The sequence below is a fragment of the Oreochromis aureus genome, linkage group 14 (assembly GCF_013358895.1).
Source record: "Oreochromis aureus strain Israel breed Guangdong linkage group 14, ZZ_aureus, whole genome shotgun sequence".
Taxonomy (NCBI): domain Eukaryota; kingdom Metazoa; phylum Chordata; class Actinopteri; order Cichliformes; family Cichlidae; genus Oreochromis; species Oreochromis aureus.
This window is the reverse complement of record NC_052955.1, coordinates 31,007,019-31,028,234: the sequence shown is the minus strand read 5'-3', so window position 1 is coordinate 31,028,234 and position 21,216 is coordinate 31,007,019. Positions and strand designations below refer to the sequence as shown.

Here is a 21,216-nt window from a genome sequence, read left to right as displayed (position 1 = left end):
GCATTGCGTTTTTCCCTTCCAGTCACCTTTCTCACTCACTATGTGCTAATAGACCTCTCTGCATCGAATCATATCTGTTATTAATCTCTGTCTCTCTTCCACAGCATGTCTTTCATCCTGTTTTCCTTCTTTCACCCCAACCGGTCGCAGCAGATGGCCGCCTCCCTGAGCCTGGTTCTGCCGGAGGTTTCTTCCTGTTAAAGGGAGTTTTTCCTTCCCACTGTCGCCAAAGTGCTTGCTCATAGGGGTCATATGATTGTTGGGTTTTTCTCTGTATTTATTATTGTGCTATCTACTGTACAATATAAAGCGCCTTGAGGCGACTTTTGTTGTGATTTGGCGCTATATAAATAAAATTGAATTGAATTGAATTGAATTAATCAGCAAAGATATGTAGTTCTAAAGAACACACATCAAACAAACTGCTTTAAACGTTGGTTAAAGGTCTTCTTCTTGGCCAAGATCATTATTCCACTATATTTAAAGAAGATGTCATCTCTTTACCCTGCTTCCTCTACACTGTTAAAGAAAACATCTTAAAAAAACGGTAATATTCCGGCAGCTGGGGCGCCAAAATACTACCGTAAAATAACAGAAAATAACTTTCTCATAAAAATACGGTTATTTCCAGTAATGACAATACTGCGCTAATTTTACATGGGATCTTGCCTTTTTCAAGTGATTTTAAACATTAAATTAGGAACATTTTAACGTGATTAAACAATGAAATTACCTATAAACAAGGTCAATGAATGTGGCAATATGAATTATAATATGTAAATGTACAGAAATATACAGTTAACAGTTGGTTTAAATAATAATGGATTGCATGCCCTGGGACAGACTGACAGAGGCGAGGCTGCCGTATCGCACCATCGGCCCCTCTGGCCATTGCCAGTAGGCGGTAGGTGAAGTGCCTTGACCAAGGACACAACGACCGAGAGTGTCCGAGCCGGAGCTCGAACCGGCAACCTTCTGATTACAAGGCGAACTGCCAACTCTTGAGCCACGATTGCCCTAAATAGCAATAATAATAATACTTATGTGATGTAACACAAGCTTATAGGAATCATGTTATATACTTTTCCATAGCATTACATTTGAATTCAACACTTCAATCTTCCAAATAACGGACAGATATTTGTGAAATCATGATACATCTGATACAGATCTGACCAGATCTGATATATGAACTATAACCTAAAGACTCAGTGAATATCCTAACATTTATTCAGAACAATTATTCCAAATGAACCTAACAATGTCAAGACCAAAATATATCTGAGCTGGAATAGTATTAGACTACACTGCGGAAGAAATAAAGAAAGAAACAAACAACAACATTAAAAAGCTGATCAGAGTGGAAAGTTCTACAAGCAATTTCATAATAAGTGACCAAATGTATGTACACACATGTATTTAATTCATATCAATATTAGAACAAAATCCACCGAGAGCTGTTCAAATTTGGACTGCACTCCAAACAGGCGCGAGTGATGGTGAAGTGATGGTGATTAACATAACATCTCTTAACATAAACCGTTTCTTAGACCCATACCTGCATAGACACTGTAGACTGTAAATCCAGGCAATTCAGATAAAAAAAGAAGCTGCATGAGGAAATAAGTATGCTCTGATATACTGGCTTACTGTATATCTGAAAGTGATGGGGACTGTGTGAAGTATTGGAGTTGGAGGCAGCTTACTCTGGACAAATCTGACAGCTCAGGGGGAGCCCGGGAATTTTCTACAGAGGGGCAAGCAAGTCTGTTATATAAAACTGAAAACCTCAATGAATAACAGGTGAGATACAGATTTACAAAAGAATCTCGCCAATTTTCATGAAGAGTTTTGCCAAATTACTTTGAATGACACATTAGCAGCTTATTGCAAGGTTCAGAAATTCTACTAACCCTGACAGAAGGAGTTTGTTCATTTGTGATGCTGCAGAGCTCTGCGTCGGTGCACTGCTGGGTAAAGACACACAGAGGCTTTAGTGTTATTTGCAGTTTTGATTGTCCAAACTCGAAGTCGAAATGAGAGCAAAAACTCAGAACACTGAACTGTTCCACCCACTGCAAACAGCAACACTGGTATTAATACCTCCATAGCCTGCATGAATCTTTTATTGAGCAAGTATTCTTCCCTCCCTGTGACCCTCCACCTCATTGCCTCCTGCAGTATTGAATCATGTTTATATTTTTCATTTCAATATTGTCCTTGCAAAATGTTATTCTCTGAAAAGGAAATATTGCAGATACATATGTAATAAGACAAACCGCAAATATAACCATAGCTTTTCAGTCACTAAATTCTGTGCATTGAAACTGCACCAAAAGGAGAGTTTTCCACTAGCAGACCTTTTTAACAAGAACTGTCGCTGAGAATAATAAAAGCTAATATCTAAGATAGCTCTACCTTAGTCTGCTCTTAGAGAGGCAGAAACAAGGAAGCAGTAGAAGAACCTGAAAGTCCAGTTTGAAGACAAAATGATCTGCAAGTCACAATTGGAGACTCACTGGAGCACACAAGCTTCAGCTCGAATGACAGGCTCTGTCATCTTAAATTAACCATAGCAGAACTAGAAATTCAATGACCTCATTAACTGAGAGGATTCACCTTAGGACTGTTTGAAACATAAATATTTAATTAATTTGATTCCAAAAGAATTAAAAGACTCAAACGTTTTTACTTGGATGCTTTGATTAATGCATGGCTCTGTAGTGGTCAAACTGTAAAACTGTTTCACACATATTTGCAAGTAAAATTTAAAGAGCAATAGAAACACATTTAGGAGCATGCATGTAAATAAAAAGTATGACAACATCACATCAGTTTTTTTAAAAATGATAATGCAACAGCAGCAGTGAAGGTGACACTGCAGAAGCTGTTACAGAGACGGAGAACTCAGGTGGGGTTAAAGTAAACTTTCTTTTAATTTAGAGCTTTAAAACTTCATCAAAGCAACTGTTTAACAAAGCTGAACTTGTTGTAGCTGCTTCCATTCACCGCAGTTTTTTCACTGTATATTTTCCTGTATTAAAAATCTACAATAAAGATACAGGAGTTGCATTAAAATAAGCAGATAAAATATGTTTAAATTATTCAGCCTGCTCAGTGCTGATGGCAGCGTAAAACAGCTGTTGCAAGTAGGGGTGAATCTGCATATAAGAAATTTTTTTAAATATATTTTAATATGGCATGTAAACACATTCAAAGAGGTTACTTTTTTGACAATGCTGTATGAACTTACATGTAAAAATCTTGAAATTTCTAAAATTAAATCCAATGAGCTGTTCATTTTGAAATACCCGGGGGTTTTCTTTTTCTCTTTTGAGTATTAATTATTCTTCATTAACAAGTATTTCTTATGCATTTGCTCAATGACTCAAAAGAATAGTCGATAAAATACTCGATTACTACAATAATCAATAGTAATCGAGTAGATATATATACATATATATATATATATATATATATATATATATATATATATATATATATATATACATATATGTATATTAGTCCTGTCAGCGTTAATCTCGTTAAAATGACATTAATGCCATAACTGCATTAACGCAGCAAATCTCCATTAGCAAGTTAATGCCGATCGCCCTGTGAGAGTGGCTGCGCGGTGCTAACGCATTGACACGTGAATGCGGTTATGGCGTTAACGTCATTTTAACGAGATTAATGTTGACAGTACTAATATATATACATGCATACATGCATATATATATATATATATATAATATTACATATATATATGTGAATGCATAATAATTATTGACTTCAGTTACAGTTAACATTAAATAAATGATTATTGTCATAGCTAATGTAGAAGTGTTACCTACATCACACAGGTCAGTAAAATACTTAACAAATGTGAAGTGTACATATTTGTTCAGTAGCGCCTTTGTGAAGCAGGAATATATTTTTATGTTTGACTTCACTCAAAAAGAAAAAAAAAATGTTACTTGGAGCAACACTTTTAAATATTACAGTGCATCCTTCACATGGGTTTGCAGTTTTACTTTCCATCTGCGAAGCTTCCACCCACAAGACATCATGGCACTGGTGGACTGTGCTTGCAGGGTTTATTTACATCCCCCACCTGCTTCCATCGCCCTGCTCATTTGTGTTTTAGACTCAGGGGACAGAAATACTGTTTCCATTATATTATGCCAGCAGCAACACAAACAAAGGAAAGGTCTGTGCACCAAACAACAATGCGAAATAAGTGAGGGTGTTGATTGCCAAGCTCAAGTCAATTCTTGTTCCATTTTTCACTCAAATAGCCAAACTTATGTCGGGTGGATGAAATATGAAGTGATTTTTGCATACATGCTGCATGTAATCATGCATATTTCATAACCATATGATATCAGTACTCTCTCTGTCTGGGTCTGTGCATGTGTGTGTGTGGGTGTGTGCATGCGTGTGTGTGTGGGTGTGTGCGTGCGTGTGTGTGTGTGCACGCTTCGGGTTGGCGTGAGGGTTAATGTTCAAATTTTGGTAACAGACTCAAAATGCCAGTCTTCAGTTTGAGTCAAATCAATAAACATTCTGCAATCCTTTTGCTGCTGTTGTGTGAATAAGTTTGAATTGCGTGCACAGTAAGAACCCATCAAACATTATTTCAGAGACACATTAGCCTAAATGTGTTTTGAGCTATAGATTTATGCAATAAACAGCAAAAGAATATGCAAAACTTCCCGCAGCACAATCACAGTCAAACAATCATAATCACATGATGATTGCTTGCGACAAGGCAATTTCAGACAATTTCTCCAACTTCATCGATAAGAGAAATACAAATCACAGCAGTGGGTCAAATGAATCCTCGTTATGTTCCATCCATTAAACAGGGAAATTCAGATTCATTTAACAAAGTCCAGAACACTTAAAACTTGGGTCAAAGCTCCTAATATCCACGTGTCTTGATTCATAATACATTTCCATTTTACTTTTTTTTTCTGTGGTCCAGCAGCCCTTTGCATGTCAGTGTGAAAGCACAAATTTGCCAGATGAAGCTGGCAAATTTGTGGCTGCATTGACAGTAAGGAAAATATGTGAGATTTGAAGCAAAAATCAGGGGATATTTGTAAAGGGTCTCAGAGCATATCATCCCAAACACAATCTCAGCGTATGTGGAGTACTAAAGTAGGTGTTTGGAAGGGAGAGCTAAGAGAAAGAAAATGTTAAATAAACCAATGGCTCTCAAAAGTATATGAAAAAAGCAACAAATGAATATATAAGATCTCCATCGGAGGGTAAACCCAGAAGAACTGTTCACGCTCACTTCCACACCTAGGACTAAAGCAGAATTACCAGTTAACATAACATCAACATAACACATATTCTATTCTGACCTGTAGGAGGAACTCTACACATATACAATGTATTGAAAAGTCATCAGAGTGCCCGACACATGACAGCAACAAATCAGTTTAAACTGGACTAATGTGAACTGAAATACAGTAACACAATCTGCAGACACAGCCATGTTGCTCAGGCATCACAACAGGCTTTCTTTCCCATGCAGGAAGAAAAAAAATAAAATTAGCTAAAGGAATCTCACTGATTTTCTTTTACCATAACTGATGACCACTGTGAGAGAGGAGCATAGGGCATAATGGGTTTACTTTGCCCATGATGCACTGATCTGCATCAAAGAAGACACATCAGTCAAGATACATTTTTAAAGTTGTGCATTGATTTAACTTCTAAATGTGACACCACTTTACACTGTACTCCCTCTGCAAAAGTGGATCACTTATTGGAAAACTATTTAAGTTTTGTAGAATTTATACTCTGATGCTAATGACTGTCAAAGCTTTAGTTTCCAGCGTCCTGCACCTTTGGAGATTCTGTCCTGGATAAAGAGCTCCTCTCTCTATTTCTAGTCATGTCACCCCAGTGATTTCCACCACACCAAAGTCCTACTGATTGCCATCGAATCTACTGAGAATGTTTGATTTTACGGCTGTTTTGGTCTTATTAGGTTTGAGCTGTGTACTGCAACACTCAATTCTCAGCTGGCATGAAGAATCTATTTTTTCCAAAAGACTCTTCGGTTCCCATTAAATATGATGGATTCTGCACTGGACCTTTACTCCCAAGAGAGAGCTGAATGTCACTATTCATTGTGAGATCTGTAGTATTCATACTGTGTGTATAAGACTTTCATATGCTAAAGGTTGTATGACATGTCTCAGTCGGTCAGCTGTTAAAGAGAGGAATGAGAGGAAGTCCACTGGCGATGACGGAACAGGATCAGAGAAATCAGAAAATCTATTTTCATTGATCTCTATAGATTATTGGTTATGACTTCTTACATTATGTGGTCATCAAACATTTCTTTTTCTGTACAAAGAAATGCATATACAAGGTCGTGGTCCAGCTGCGTTCTTTTGAATGATACTGAGCAAAAACACTGTGACTCTCAAAGGGAACTTAAAATATGTGTGAAAACCAATGGCTGTAGTCATTGGTGAAAACTATAAGATTAGCATACAACAAGGCAGCTTACATTAATGATGATAGCGGGTTGTTAGTTCTCACACATCATCGACCTGCAGACAGTTAATAATGTTATGCGGCACATTCATGTTTTGTAGTTTAGTAAATATATTGGCAAAAACACATGCATCACTCTTATCCTAAGATCTGGCACTTCCTGTTATAGTACACGCAGTACTATAACAATGCAATAAAAATATCTCTCAATAACAAAACTGACAAATAAGAGAACAGAGGAAAAACACATTCACTAGTAACTCAACACAGACAGAAAGCTTTGTTGGCCAAGGAGATGTGTGCACACATTATTCACAGAGTTGATATTCAATAAACCATTTGCTGTAATTCATTGGTAAACACACACACACACACACACACACACACACACACACACTGAAGTGAAACTCTTTCAGCATGTCCCAAAAATCAAGTTCACACCTCGACCTCATGGCCCCTTAAACAGTTCCTCAACAATGTCACTGTGTGTGAAGTGCCAGAGTGAGGACTCAACAAAAGGTGGGCCATTTTCACCAGCTGTCTAAAGCACTCTGATTCTGATGAACCTGATGACAGTTAGACAAAGAAAATCACGTAAATGCATATGGGACATATTTGGAGTGATGTGACAAAAAGCACTCTTTATTCTCATTATTAAAACATCAGTTGAGGGAGCTTTTTTTTTTTTTCCTTTCAGGAAATGTTCTGTAGGGTGGCTGTAGCTCAGGAGGCTAGTGCACATAATCCAGTAACTGGAAGGTTGCTGGTTGCTTCAATCTACATGCCAAAGTATCCTTGGGCATGATACCGAACCCCAAGATGCTCTCAGTTGCGTTCAGTGGAGTGTGAATGTGTGTGAATGTTAGACACAATAAGAAAGTGTTTTTTGTATGACTAGGTGAATGTGCTTTGAGGGCCCAAGTAAAGTAGAAAAACGCTATATAAGAACACGTCCTTTTGCCAAGGTAAGCTGTTGGCTTTTCCATTAATTTGCTCCCCATCTGTAACCAGTTTGCTATGTTACCATAAATGAAGCCCAAACGTCAAACACTTTAGCGCTACAAAACAGAATACTTAGCTCCGCTGATTTAAAGCCCATCTAACTCAGCTTATCAGGTGATTTAATGTTCATTTCATTTCTTCATTACTAACAGTCGTCTCCCCACCATCTGCTAAGTTACAGTCCTGATCTGCTCAGAAGACACGTTGCAGTCTAATAGGATTAGACAAGTGGGGAGACGTGCTGAATAAAAACAGTTCTGCTCAATGAAAGTGGCTCAATTGGAAACAGAATGCCAAGTAATCATACACCACTGTGCTGACATGTAAACAAATCTGTCTCTCTAGTAGGAGTAGGTTTAGTGCCAGGACAAGGAACAAAACCGCTTTTGCAAATTAGAAACAAAGCAAAAGTTACAAGTTGTTCTAGAAGTTTTAGGCCTGGGTAAGGAATGCTCCTGAAGAGACTATGTTGCTTGTGATAGCTGAAAAAAGTTTGGTCAACCTTGAAGAATGGATGATAAAAAAAAGTAAAAGACTAACAAGGGAGAAAAGAGCATTTATGGCTACTAAATAACTAATGACTTTGTCATTTCCGATGAAAAACATTTCCATTCTTCACTAATTTCTCTCTGTTCTTTTATCTCTCTCCAAGATGAATCAATCATAATAATTAAAACTCACATTTAAAACAATCACCTGCTTCTTAAATTAAATAAAGCACAAATGCATGTATTTTTTCACAGGCAAACACAGTACTGTTTCCATGATGAAATTAAGAGTTATTCCGACGCCGATCGGAACTGCAACCAACTCACCTTAACTTTAAACCACATCTGCACTAACATTTATGATTCACAGCAGAGAGACTGCCTGTTTGTCCCTAACACACAGGAATGTCCCAGCATACTGATTCTTCCCCAGAAAGGTTAAGAGGTTAGCAATAGCTGGAGCTTCAACCAGACATACATTGATGAACAATGTGAACTTTATGACTAATGAGGAAAAATGTCAACAACCTGAGTGACTTTGATTCTTCAGATTTCTCAGAATTCAACAAATCAAAATGTGTCTTTCACAAAAGTTCAATTTCAAGGTTTATTGAATATGAGAGAGACTTTTTTCTGGTAATGATAATGATAGGTAATGATAGCACAATAACATATTCTCAGTACCAAATTACCAGGACACTACCGCACTCTGATGGAAGTGCACTCATTGCAGAGCATTAGAATACAAGCCCATTATTATTTGTGTAATGTTAAGGCTTTGTGGAATAGTAATGTATACATGTACTGACACTGATGTTCAAGAACAGGGGTGATGTGTAGAGCTGTAGCATCCACAGCGGTATAAATATGATGAACCATACCATGAAGCTATGAGAAAGAGCTGTCAAAGGTTAAGGAGAGAGCTGCAATGCGGCTTCATGACGAGAAAGAGCACTACAGATGCAAAGATTGCGTTGAAGAGCGTTGATATAGAGAATATAGAGAAGTTCAGAAGGAGTTGAACTCTCTTTGTGGATTTACAAAATGCCAAAAGAGTAACTGTGATACTGAATGAGGAGAAGAAGAAGAAAATGTGAGGACAGTGTTTGTGGATAAACGACGTGGCAGTGGTCAAGTGTGTGGTAGGAGTGACAGATCAAGGTGAAGGTGGGATTACATCAGGCACTGGTTCTGACCCCTTTCTTGTTTGCTGACAGATGAGATCAGCCAGAAGTCTCTGTAGACTCTAATGTATGCACATGACATTGCCATCTGTGAGAGTAAGGAGCAGGTGGAGGTATACACTGGAAAAGAGATGAATGAAAATCAGTTGAAGCAAGACGGAATACGTGTGTGAATGAAACAGAGACAGGTGAAAAGGTGAATGATTTTAAATACTTGGGGTCAACAATTCACAGCAACAGTGAGTCCACAAAAGAGGCGAAGAAGAGAGGCATATGGGGTGGAAGGGATGGAGTGTCAGGGGTGATTTGTGACTGAAGCATAGCAGCGGGAGTGAAAGGGAAGGTTTACAAGATGGCTTAGAGATATTGGCATTGACAAAACGACAGAAGCCAGAGCTGGAGGTGACGGTGCTGAAGATGTTAGGATTTGTTGGGAGTGACTCGGCTGGACAGGATTATAAATGAGTATAGCCCAGGTTGAGTGGCGTGGAGACAGAGTTAAAGAGGTGAGGTTTAGAGGGTTTGGACCAGTGCAGAGCAGAGATAGTCCAGGGATATACTGGATCTGGACAAAGGATGTTATAGATGGAGCTGCCAGGCAGGAGGAAACAAGCAACACTACTTTATGAATGTAGTGAGAGAGGACATGCAGAGGGTTGGTGTGAAAGTAGATGATGCAAGGGGCAGCGTAAGATGGAGGCAGATGATCTGCTGTGGTGACCGCTAAAGGGAGTATCTGAAAAATAAAGAAGAAGTGCTTACAAATGTAAACAAAAGTTTTCAACCAGAGGATCCTGTTTCTATTCTAGTCTTCAACTCCTTTCAGACTGTTTGGGCGAGAACAGAGTTTAGCACTTCGGAGAAGGTGTAAATGTTGTGCAGCTGCCTCTTGACTGAAAAATATGTAGGAATGTAGCCTTTTTTAACTTGAAAGAATCTTTGCTTTACACCAGTGTTTGAGTGAAAACTAAAAAAAACCAAAACACTCAAGGTACTGCCAAAAGAAATAAAATGAAAAACGTTTTGAGCGGTACCCAGTGTGCATGTAGATCCTGATGAAATACAAGCAAACATTTCTTTTGATTCAGAGTGCAGGCATTAATCTCATTATGAGTTCTTTTGATATATTATCTTACACTTTTGCTAATAAAGTGAGAAATTTCACACACTGCTGATTCAACACCACAATTGATTAGAGATTACGTCTTGACTCTTTGACTGAATGAAACACCTTTGAATAATAATAACAATAATAATAATAATAATCATCATTATCATCATGTTAGAGGAGAAATAGCTGAACTCAATCAAATCCTGATTAATCTAACCATGCCGATTCCCCTTCACAGCTGTTACCACATTAATGAGTGTAGTGGTTTGCCTGTTATCTGAGAGAATCACACTTTCTTCCTACGCCCTGTACCACTTTCCCCTTGATGTTGCTTTCCAAACAGAAATGCAGTATGAAATTATTCAGAGTGGAGCCACTGAATCAGTCTATTATCCAAAATTACACCCTGAAAAGCTGTAGAGGGAATGATTGCACTCAGAGAGGGATCTACATTTATGTAAGAAACAAAAAAGAACACTGCGTGATGTACTGATTCGAAGATCAATGCATCTCTAAAGAGAAATATCTATTTCTGTATGTCTTTCTGATCGGTGGTTAAAAAGCTAGGTGCTATAAAGAATGAAAAGAGTTACAAACAAAGAAAACTTGGGTCAGTTTCTTTGGATATGTCTGTGTAAAATTGAAATTAATATTTAAAATTCCCTAAACCTATGCTGAAGTGGGAATCTTGATCAGTAAAAGAGGAAAACATGCAGGTGCAGCTAGATGTTTGTAAAACTGTCTTAGATCTTCTCTCTCCTATTGTATCAGTCCTGCCCTCTCCAGCTGTGACGGGCACCTCCCGGTAGTTTTCTGAGTGTGTAACCTTGGCAGTGGCTCAGAGATATGCTCCAGAAACTAAAAAACATAAAGGAGTTGCCTGCCTAATATTATGCAGGTCACTGCTGCCAAAGCAGCTCTGACCCACAGACGCGTGAACTCCACGACACCTCTAAAGGTGTCCTGTGATACCTGTGATCTTTTAAGTCCTGCAAGTTTTAAGGTCTGATGAACTGGACTTTTTTTCCCACCACATCCCACAGCTCAACTGGATTGGATTTACATGTTAAACCCATGGCCTGTTTAACCAGTTGCCAATATTTTCACGCTGTGTGAAATGTAGGAATGAGGACCCACATGTATGACAGGTGAGGAAGACTGAGTAAACAAAAAGCAAGCCATTTTTATTCAGGTGGATGCACAAAATCCAAACGGCGAGCAAACTGAAATCCAAAATGATCACAGGAATACACAAAGGGAACCACACCAAGAACAAGAAATAGTTGAACAAACAGGAAGTAAAACTGAAAGACAAGATACAAGAGGTACTAAGTAACAAAGGTAAACAGGAAATAACCCAAAGGACGCCAACTAAGCACGGAAACACAAACTCACACTGGATAAGATATGAAAGGAAGACTAAATGAAGAACAAAACTAATCATAATGGTAATTAAAAAATACAGAAACACAAAAATATAGATTATAAATACCAGAGGAGACAGAAGCTCCAACTCAAAAATATTAGCAAAGAATTCCAAACAGAAAACAAGGATTTCACCTGGGGACCATGGCAAATTATTTTTGCAGCGTGGCACTACAATGCAATACTTTCTGAAAAATAACACTGGGATCAGGGAATATTGTTGCCATGGAGGGGTAAACGATAAATGCTGTGGCTGATATGTGTCAAAGTAACACCCACATAAACGCCAAGACACACGGTTTCCCAGCAGAGCATTACCCAAGACACCAGACTGACTCTGCCAGCTCACAATCTTCCCATAATGCATCCTGCTGCAATTCCTTCCCCGGGTAAATGATGCACTTATATTGCTCCATCATTCAATTCAGATGCTCACATGCCCACTGTGCCTGCTTTCAGCAGTAGGCAGGGTCAGCAGGGCATTCTGATCAGTCTGCAGCTAAGCTGCGAAGCACTGCTTTGTCAGGTACCTTTCTATGATAGCCAACATTAATATTTTCAGCAATCTGTATGATAATACTTCTGTGGTATCAAGCCACACAGGTTATGGTTTCATGATTTCATTTTATCTTGTACTTGTTATACTTTGATCTGATGCACTGGCCCTTGATCTATTGGATTGTTTCTCTACTTAACATTATAATTTTAAGTAAAAGGTAAAAAAAGGAGTTAACCTGAGTCAACTGTAAATTATTCTGTAAAAAGAGGCAGGTTATTTTAAAATGTATATGCTCACAACTTAACTTATCTAATCTATGTGCACTGGTACTGACACACTTTATTGTGATCGGTGATTTTTTGGCAGCAGATGGTTTGCATTGTTGCTGTTATCCATTTATTTATTTCTTTTTGTACCACATCTGCACATTGGTGTCAGAGAGTCTAGTAGTTCTTAGAATCCACTTAGATACCTGACCTTTCTTTAAATGACTCTACACCTAAAAAAGAACCTTTTCATTTTATTCTAAAATACGATTTTTCTTATTCCCCAGAAAGCTCCAACAACGCAGGCAAGAGTTATCTTAGACTTGACTTAGAAAACAAACATAGAAATTTTTACATTTTTCACATTTCTAACGAGCTTGAAATTCAAAATTTGGTATGGTCGCCTTCATTTTTGGACACAGCCTGAACTTCTTTGGCAAGCTTTTATATTATTTCTTTAAGTAAGCAGGCTTCTTGAAGGACATTTCAAAAGCTCTTCTTTAGATTTTGACTGTCTTTTGTTCCACTCTCTGTCAGGATGATCCCACACTTCTTCAATGATGCTGAGGTCCGGGCTCTGGGGAGGCCTTCTCATGACTAATAGTATTCCGTTGTGTGTTTTTCTATCTAGGCTTGCTTTTACTGAATTGGCAGTGTGTTTGTGATCATTGTCATGTTGTCAAAAATTAAGCCTCTGCTAATCATATGTTTTCCATATGGTACTACATGAAATGCTTAAAATGCAAAGGTACTTTTTTGCATTCACAATTCCATCATAATTGACATTGATTCCCAAAACTGGCTTAAATGCAGCTCCAAACCCTGACAGACCCTCCATCATGTACACACTCACTGTTGTATCTCTCTCCTGATCTTCTCTGTACATACTGATGGAAGATACCATAAATTTCAAATTTGGATTCATCACTCCATAAGATATGTTGCCACTGATTTTTAGTCCAGTTTTTCTCATCTTATTTGGCACACCTTTCCTAAGAATGGATACCCTTCCACTGAGACCATTTCTGATGAATTTTACAGATTTTGCAGACCCTGAGACCCTGTATCACGTAAAAGTGTGTAAGAGAAAGAGAGAGTGCAATACTGGCTGTTGTCCTATGTCCTCAATCTAATTAAAGTCTGATTCATTGTAGAGTGCTACTGTACAGCTAAAAAGCTCAACAGCAAGCATTATTTACAATCTGTCTGATAGAGGAGAGGAGAAATAGAAACACAGCTTCATCAACGCTGAAGGGGAAAAAAATCTACAATGAAAGCTTAAGGAACAAGCTTGTGCTGTTATTATTGTTTTATGATTCATGGGTCTTATTTATGAGCCAGAGTGAGACACTTTGTATTTATCTGTATGTATCTGTGGGGAAAATGTCCACTGGCTCAAAGAACACACAAGACAAGGGCTAACTCCTGTATTTATTTGAACACACTGATTCATTTCCTGTTCTCAGTGCTGCCAAATTGTATCAGAAGCATAAATCTAGTGTCAACCGATTTATGTATCAGACAAATCAAAGCCACAGTAGAGCTGCCTGATTCAGTTACTCTAAACAATCCTACAGTTTATAGGACATGAAGTACAGAGATTACTAGTAGTTTTTTCAACAAGGTTAAAGATCATTTTCAACAGTGACACTTTCAGTATGATAGATTGATGAACTTGATGAAAGATGCCTGACAGATAGATCACTACTTAAGCTCAAAGAGAACAACAACAACAACAACAATAATGATAATGATAATAATGGGTAATGCCTGATTACTGTAAAATTACTGTACTGGAAAATAACATTCTAATAACATTAGTGATAATGACAATAATAAATGTAGCAGCACATGGTGTGTTCGATTGTCAATTCTTGAAAAAGTCCAAAAGACGTTTCAAGTACCCAAGTATTATCCCATTCAAATTACTCAAATTAGCTCTTTGCTCCCACAAAACCATTTCCACCTTTGACAAAATTTCATTTGTTGCTAACAGCAAATGGGGATAAGCATACTCTTTACAAGTTAGCTGGTAGAGAAGTCAAGGCTAATTTGGGAGATCTTTCAAGACTGCACTATCCACACCTCAGCCAATAAACTGGTGCAAATGTATAAAGATTTCAGGTTCAAAGACAACCATCAGAACTGGATGCCTACACTTCTGGTCTGTTAGGCCTACTCTATTTCCTCCTTGCTACTAACTAATACATGCTACTGACTCCCCTGAAGTGGAAGTCTTGCATGAGTACAAAGCTGGTTTCAAGGTTACAGTGAAAAATAGTTTTTACTCAAAACATCATTAAGAATGCAGTTGTGTGGGAATGTACTTTTAAGGAGACAGTGTCCTCCGGTGTCCTCTGTTTGTCGACATTGAAAAATATTGTAGGCCTATTGTACATATGTTTCAGGCAGATAAACCATAAACTAAACTAAGTGGCTATGATGCTCTTCATGAATCTACAAATCATCTCACTTATTTAGATACACATAATATGAAGGCAGGCTTGCATTAGTACATCGTTTACACTCAGAGACAATCTGACTAAGCAGCATTGTACCCAGTATACCTATTTAAATATATATTTTTTGTAGCAAAGCTAAAGATTTGTTACAAAAAAGACCACTCATAGGAAGGAAGAAAGTTTTTCTTTTACCTTAAGGCAGACTAAAGTGAGGATTTACTCTTTTCTTTTTTTCTTTATTGCTTGGTATATCTATCTTGAATCCCCTCTTGCATACTCATTGATTGTTTTTAAAGTTCTCATTAAATGTGGAAGTAAATTAAAAGATATGGACGGAGCCCTTCACTAGCCACAAACAAACAACAATGATAGATGGAGGAAACCAATTTCCCAAAGTTCAACAGATAGGTGCTTCCTTGCCTTTAGCAGAGAAAGATTCAGCAAGAAGGAATACAGATAAAACAACTTTGTTTTTTCTCTGACCACTTCAACAAACACTGCTCACTTTAATTGAGTTTGACATTAATTTACAAATAGAAATGCTCATCTATCAGCCATGGAATTTCCCTTCAAGAAAAGACCCCGAAAACAAGGGATCTACACAATTCCATCCTCACGGATATCTAAAGACGCATGGCTGCCACACCCTCTTTCCTCACATTTCATTCATGTATTTTTTAACACATCTGCTGCTGATAAGCTCATAGATGTGTCTTGGATAAACATTGGTACACCTCGTTTAAGTAGCATGGAGGTCTGGCGAGAATTTGACAATTTTCTTGATTTTAATTATATTCATCGTTACACATTATTGTACAGAATAACCCCCTTGTCATAATATAAGGAGGCGCACCTGCATGGAAACCATGAACAAACTAAATTCTCACAAAAGGCAATGAAAAAATATACATTTGCTAATTTGAGTAATTGCACAGTTACCCACAAACTATTTAAAATAATATATGAAAGTGTAATCTGAATGTGCCATCTAACCAATAAATCACCCTCTTACACTGATGAAAAAACTGACTAATGACGGTTCATCATTCCAAAACTTATTGCTGCTCCATCAAGTTATCTACAGATAAAATCTGATTTAAAGCACGAAATTAATCTCAGACATCACAAAGAAGAATGATGAGATTTTTTTTTCTTTTTTTTGATTTAGTTAAGTGGGAAACATAATAATGAAAAAAAAGGTTAATTTTGATTTTTGTTGAAATGAGCACATATTTTCTTCAGTTTACCTCCACTGAGGTGATGTTCATGAAGCCTCTTAGCAGCCCTTGCTGGATGATGAAAGAGTAGGTGGAACAGTGGGCTACTGTTGCTCTGTGATTGTAATGATACTCAGGAGATGGTGAACACTTACAGAGTGAATCATGTAAAAGAGTGGAGCTCAGTCAAATGCACAAACTGGATCTTGAAAAATGGTAATACATAAAAGATATAGGCATTGTTGTTGCATTTGTTCTTAAATTTGTTGGATTTTGTTTTAATCAACGTGTATGTGATTTTGGCAGATATGACATAAAAATGTGTTGTATTAAATAAGGCTTTAGAAATCGTCCATAGGTTTCTCAGACCTTGGGTTAAGAATAATTTGTTATGCTGAGTTCAAAAAAGCAAAAAAACAAGAACACCACGCAAACCGAAAGTCTTGACCCTCTACATTGGAACAGAAAACTTATCATGAAAACATTTTTAACAGAGTGAAAAAAACCCTGATAGCTTCAGTCTTTGTTGTACAACTTGCTGGAATAGCTGCGCAGCATTCTGTAATGACTTTCAGCCAACAAATGTTAGTACATGACCTTTAAGAGGATGTGAAATTGAGAAAGTGTAGTGATTTACAGTAACTGCAGCCCCTGCCATGTTCAGCAAAGGCATAGGGCCATATTTCAAGTGTAGTTCTCAATTTCAGCGCTTCCATAGAAGATAACTGAAATATCCTTTGCCTATGGAAAATGACAGAATACCATATTTTTAAGAGAACACAGTTACTCACACACCATTTTCATTTTACAAAAGTCAACCCATAACTGCTCTGTGAACCGCAACATCTCCTCCACACTCATAAATACACATACTTACGGTATATACATATTGTGTCCATTTATGAAGCTCTGTGTTGACTGTTTCTAACCAGAACAAGTATATTTTCCAGAGATCTATTCAGCCAGAGTTTTTACCGTGGGGGATATAATTGTTTGTTCCCTTGCTACATTTTTTATGTTTGCTCACTTAAAAAGAAATGAACAGACTCTATTTTTTATGGTACTTTCAGCTAAATCAAAAGAGACAAAATATTGACCAAAAATTCAGCAACAACACCATCCATCCATCCATCCATCCATCCATCTTCTTCCACTTATCCGGGGGCAGGTCGCGGGGGCAGCAGCCTAAGCAGAGAAGCCCAGACCTCCATCTCCCCCAACCACCTCCTCCTGCTTGTCCAGGGGAACACCAAGGTGTTCCCAGGCCAGCCGAGAGATATAATCTCTCCAGCATGTCCTGGGTGTGCCCCAGGGCCTCCTCCCAGTGGGACATGCCTGGAGCACCTCCCCCATGAGGCATCCTTGTCAGAAGCCCCCAACCACGTCAACTGGCTCCTTTCGATGTGGAGAAGCGGCGGCTCTAATCTCACTCAGCCCCTCTCAGATGGCTGAACTTCTCAACCTATCTCTAAGGGAGAGGCCAGCTACCCTTCGGAGGAAGCCCATTTCTGCCACTTGTATCCGCGATCTCATTCTTTTGGTCACTACCCACAGCTCGTGACAATAGGTGAAAGTTGCAAGTTATATATTATGAAATATATAGCCCGACGGGCGGGGCTGAGATAGATTTTGGTCGCCCGACCGGAGATATCGCTAGCTCCGCGACGTCGGGCTAGCGACTTTGCGAGCCCTGTACATGTCATTAAGTGACCATATCTGTAATGTATACACATGAAAAAAATATATATGCATGCATTTATTATGTATTTATAGGCATTTATTTTTTCCTCAGTGATTCCTCAGTTTCCTCGGTGCAGTGGCAAAATAAAATGATTTCATCATCATCCATTTGCATGTTTGTTTGTCTGTCAGGTAAAAAAAGATCTGATCATGCCTGAAGATACAGTTATGGAGAAAATTTCAACAGCTTATATTTCTTGACTCTCTTTCGATTTTTTGTTTCTGAAAACAAAATTAATAACTGTTAAATATGAGCTGCACAAAGCATCCATTCACAGTTGGTAAGAACCCAACTGAAATGAAAAGTCATGCAAAATATTTGGACTTCCATGTTTTTACAAACAAATGTGTGGTTGTATGTTTGTGATAGCGTATTATTGTACTGTTACAGACAGAAATGAACAAGAGGTTTGGCGAGGTGCAATGTTTACTGATTAAATATAAATTTTCAATTGACCAATTCCAGTCTACTTCATAATCACAACAATTTTAATGTTGGCACTGATGGCATTCAAAAGGAAAGTGCTATGTGCCGTGCAGCTAAACCAATGACAAGTTATGTGTATCAACAATTAATCCAAAAACCAAGTGCCAACTAAATATTTGGACAGCCTAATATTTCTGACTTCAATCCAAGTCTGGTCTCACAGTGTTGCATACCTTTCTTGTAAACCTGATTAGCCATCTGATTGTGTGATAGTGGACCTTTTGCATCTCAAGTCACAAAGGGGTTGCCATTTGGTTTCACTTAATACCAGCTGGAGCTCCCAAAGGCCAGTCAGTGCTCTGTGCTGTTCTTCCAATATTAAAGACTGATTAAAGGTCAACTTTTAACCTTTCGAACACATTACACACATTCCTCCCCTCCACAAAAAAGCACACTTTCTCTATTTATTTACTGACTCACATTCATTCTGCATTCTATTGTGTCACAGAGTTCACTTATACTGATTCAGAATCCAACATGGAGTTGGCACTGACTGCAAATTGCATGTTGAAACAGAAAACCATCAACAAGACCGAAGGTTTTCCTAGTTACTTTAATATTGTGTATATGTGTGCATTTGTACCTGTGTATGTCAAATACATTTATAAGGGTAAAACTGTGTGTGAAATAATACAATAATACCTACTCAATGCCTCCCCCTTCCCCTTTGTTTTAGCATTTCCTTCACCAAATTAATAGAATGAGTTATAGGTTTTCCAAAAACAGTTTAAAAAAAAATTACAATACAGGTATTGCAGACATGCATGCAACACAGATGAAATTATACTTTTTTTATAGTTATATCCCACATCAGCTATTCACAATGTGAGTACATGCCAGACATCATCTTTGAATAGGGTCTGCACATTCTTCCTTCTTTACCAGGTTATGTGTAGAGAAAGGCAGGTTTTCATGAGTATTCATTGTTTATCCATCCAGCTCCAGGTGTTTGCACATTAGCTATACACTTTCAGCTCCAAATGAAAAACACGGATGGCATAATTAAAAAGTTGAGCTGCTATTAGGAGTTCCACTGAAACATTAGTTTTATATTAGATCAAGTCCCCCTGTGTCTCGCTGCATCCCCCATTCAATGTAAAACCCATTTCTATTCAGCGCAGCTGCTATAAGTTAATTGGTAATAATAGACTCAGCATGCAATTTGGTGACCAGTCTTTTGAGCTTGTTGATTAGATGACTGATTTCCAACTGATTACTGCCAATTTTCTGTTTTCATCAGAGATGATTAATGACCTGTAATTAAATAATTGAAGCTGTGAATGTTAGTAAAATGTGGGTGAAAATACAAGTCTGTCGTCTGTGGACATCTCCATCCATTTCCTTCCACTTATCCGCTGCAGGGTCAGATGAAGACGACACAGAAAGGCCCCAGCTGAGATTCAAATGAATTGACCTCCTTGCTGTGAAGTGACGGTGCTAAACACTGCTCGACTAGATTGTTTTTTAAAACTGTAAACTTAAAAGAACTCAGGCGCTGAGGATTATTATTATTAGAATGTTACCAAATGCTGCTACATTGTTTAGCTAGTTCTACAAACTGACACTAAAGCACAAACTTACAGAGACAGCAAAATGCAAGACCAGCAGAGGCACAATTGAATTAAGCAAATGTAAGTGAGCAGTTCATTTTAACTGTGCCAATTACCGACAGAGCTATTTACTATCTAAAAAATAAATGTGTAGCTTATTTGACTCCAACATGGCAGTTCATACATCCTAACAGCGCTGTGAGATTATGTGCTTCATTAAAGTGGATGTGAAGAGACAAATCAAGCATAAGTCTCCCCCTTGCTTTGTCCCTGCTTTATAAACACAGAGAGCAAAGACGTCATTCATTAAAATGTCAAAGTTTAATTTGTTCTAATTAATTTGACCAGTCATTTAAAAAAGTTACCCTGATGTTAAGCTGATGAACAGTGACATAAGAGGCAGCAAGAGGGCATCTGACTGGAGAGAAACATTGAAGCATAAAGTTGCAGATTTAAAGAGAAGGGCTGCTCAGTGATGCTTGATGAACTGCAAATTTAAAGCTCGCATGTAGTTTCATCATTTATACATGTATACATCAATCATGTGTTGAGTTTGTACATGATGTGTTTTGATAAATTATGTATTTTCATATTGTAAATCTTTGGGCAAAACAAACTGAGCTATACTAACTTTGGGTTATTCAAATGTTGCATGAAAATACTGGGTGGCTTAGTCCAAGATAAACAGGTTAGTTTGCAGTGCTGCGGTGAATTCACAGCAAAGCACTGAGTTGGACTGGTGCACAGTGACTGTGGCACTCGTGGTCAGATGTAGGTTACTGATGATGCTTAGAGTCGTTCACTGAATTTCAACATTAAACCAACTATATACTTTCTAATATAAAGATAGTATAGGGGATGTACATCAGTGTAGGGGATGGACATCAGCCAGGACAGCTTGTGAAACCGCTTACATCTTGTTGAATTCAGTTGTGTAAATCCACAGATCAGCTGATCACAGCCTGTACACAAAGGAAATCTTCTGAAGCTGACATTAGAAATGATTGTGAGTTGTGATTCTTTTCTCTATGCAGAGCCACTGCACAGATCTTAGGGTTCTCCAAACTGCTGAATCCCACTGTAACCCCTGACTGTACTTATTTTAATGTTTAGATGTGGAGGCAAAGTCACCCTCTACCATGTAGGCAACAAAAAGTAGTTATTTTTTAGATTGAAACTAAGCACTTTCATTCGAATTAGAATTTAGATTTGAGGAATATTTGTATTTTCACGTGATAAAATTTGATTATTATAATAACATAGCAC

The 21,216-nt window shown here is 37.9% G+C and overlaps 1 protein-coding gene across 1 annotated transcript in view; it reads right to left on the bottom strand.

Annotated features, from left to right (window-relative positions):
* Nucleotides 1-21,216, bottom strand: part of LOC116328960 (limbic system associated membrane protein) — a 1,233,629-nt gene that overhangs the window by 652,067 nt on the left and 560,346 nt on the right. The gene's annotated exons all lie outside the window — the stretch shown is intronic.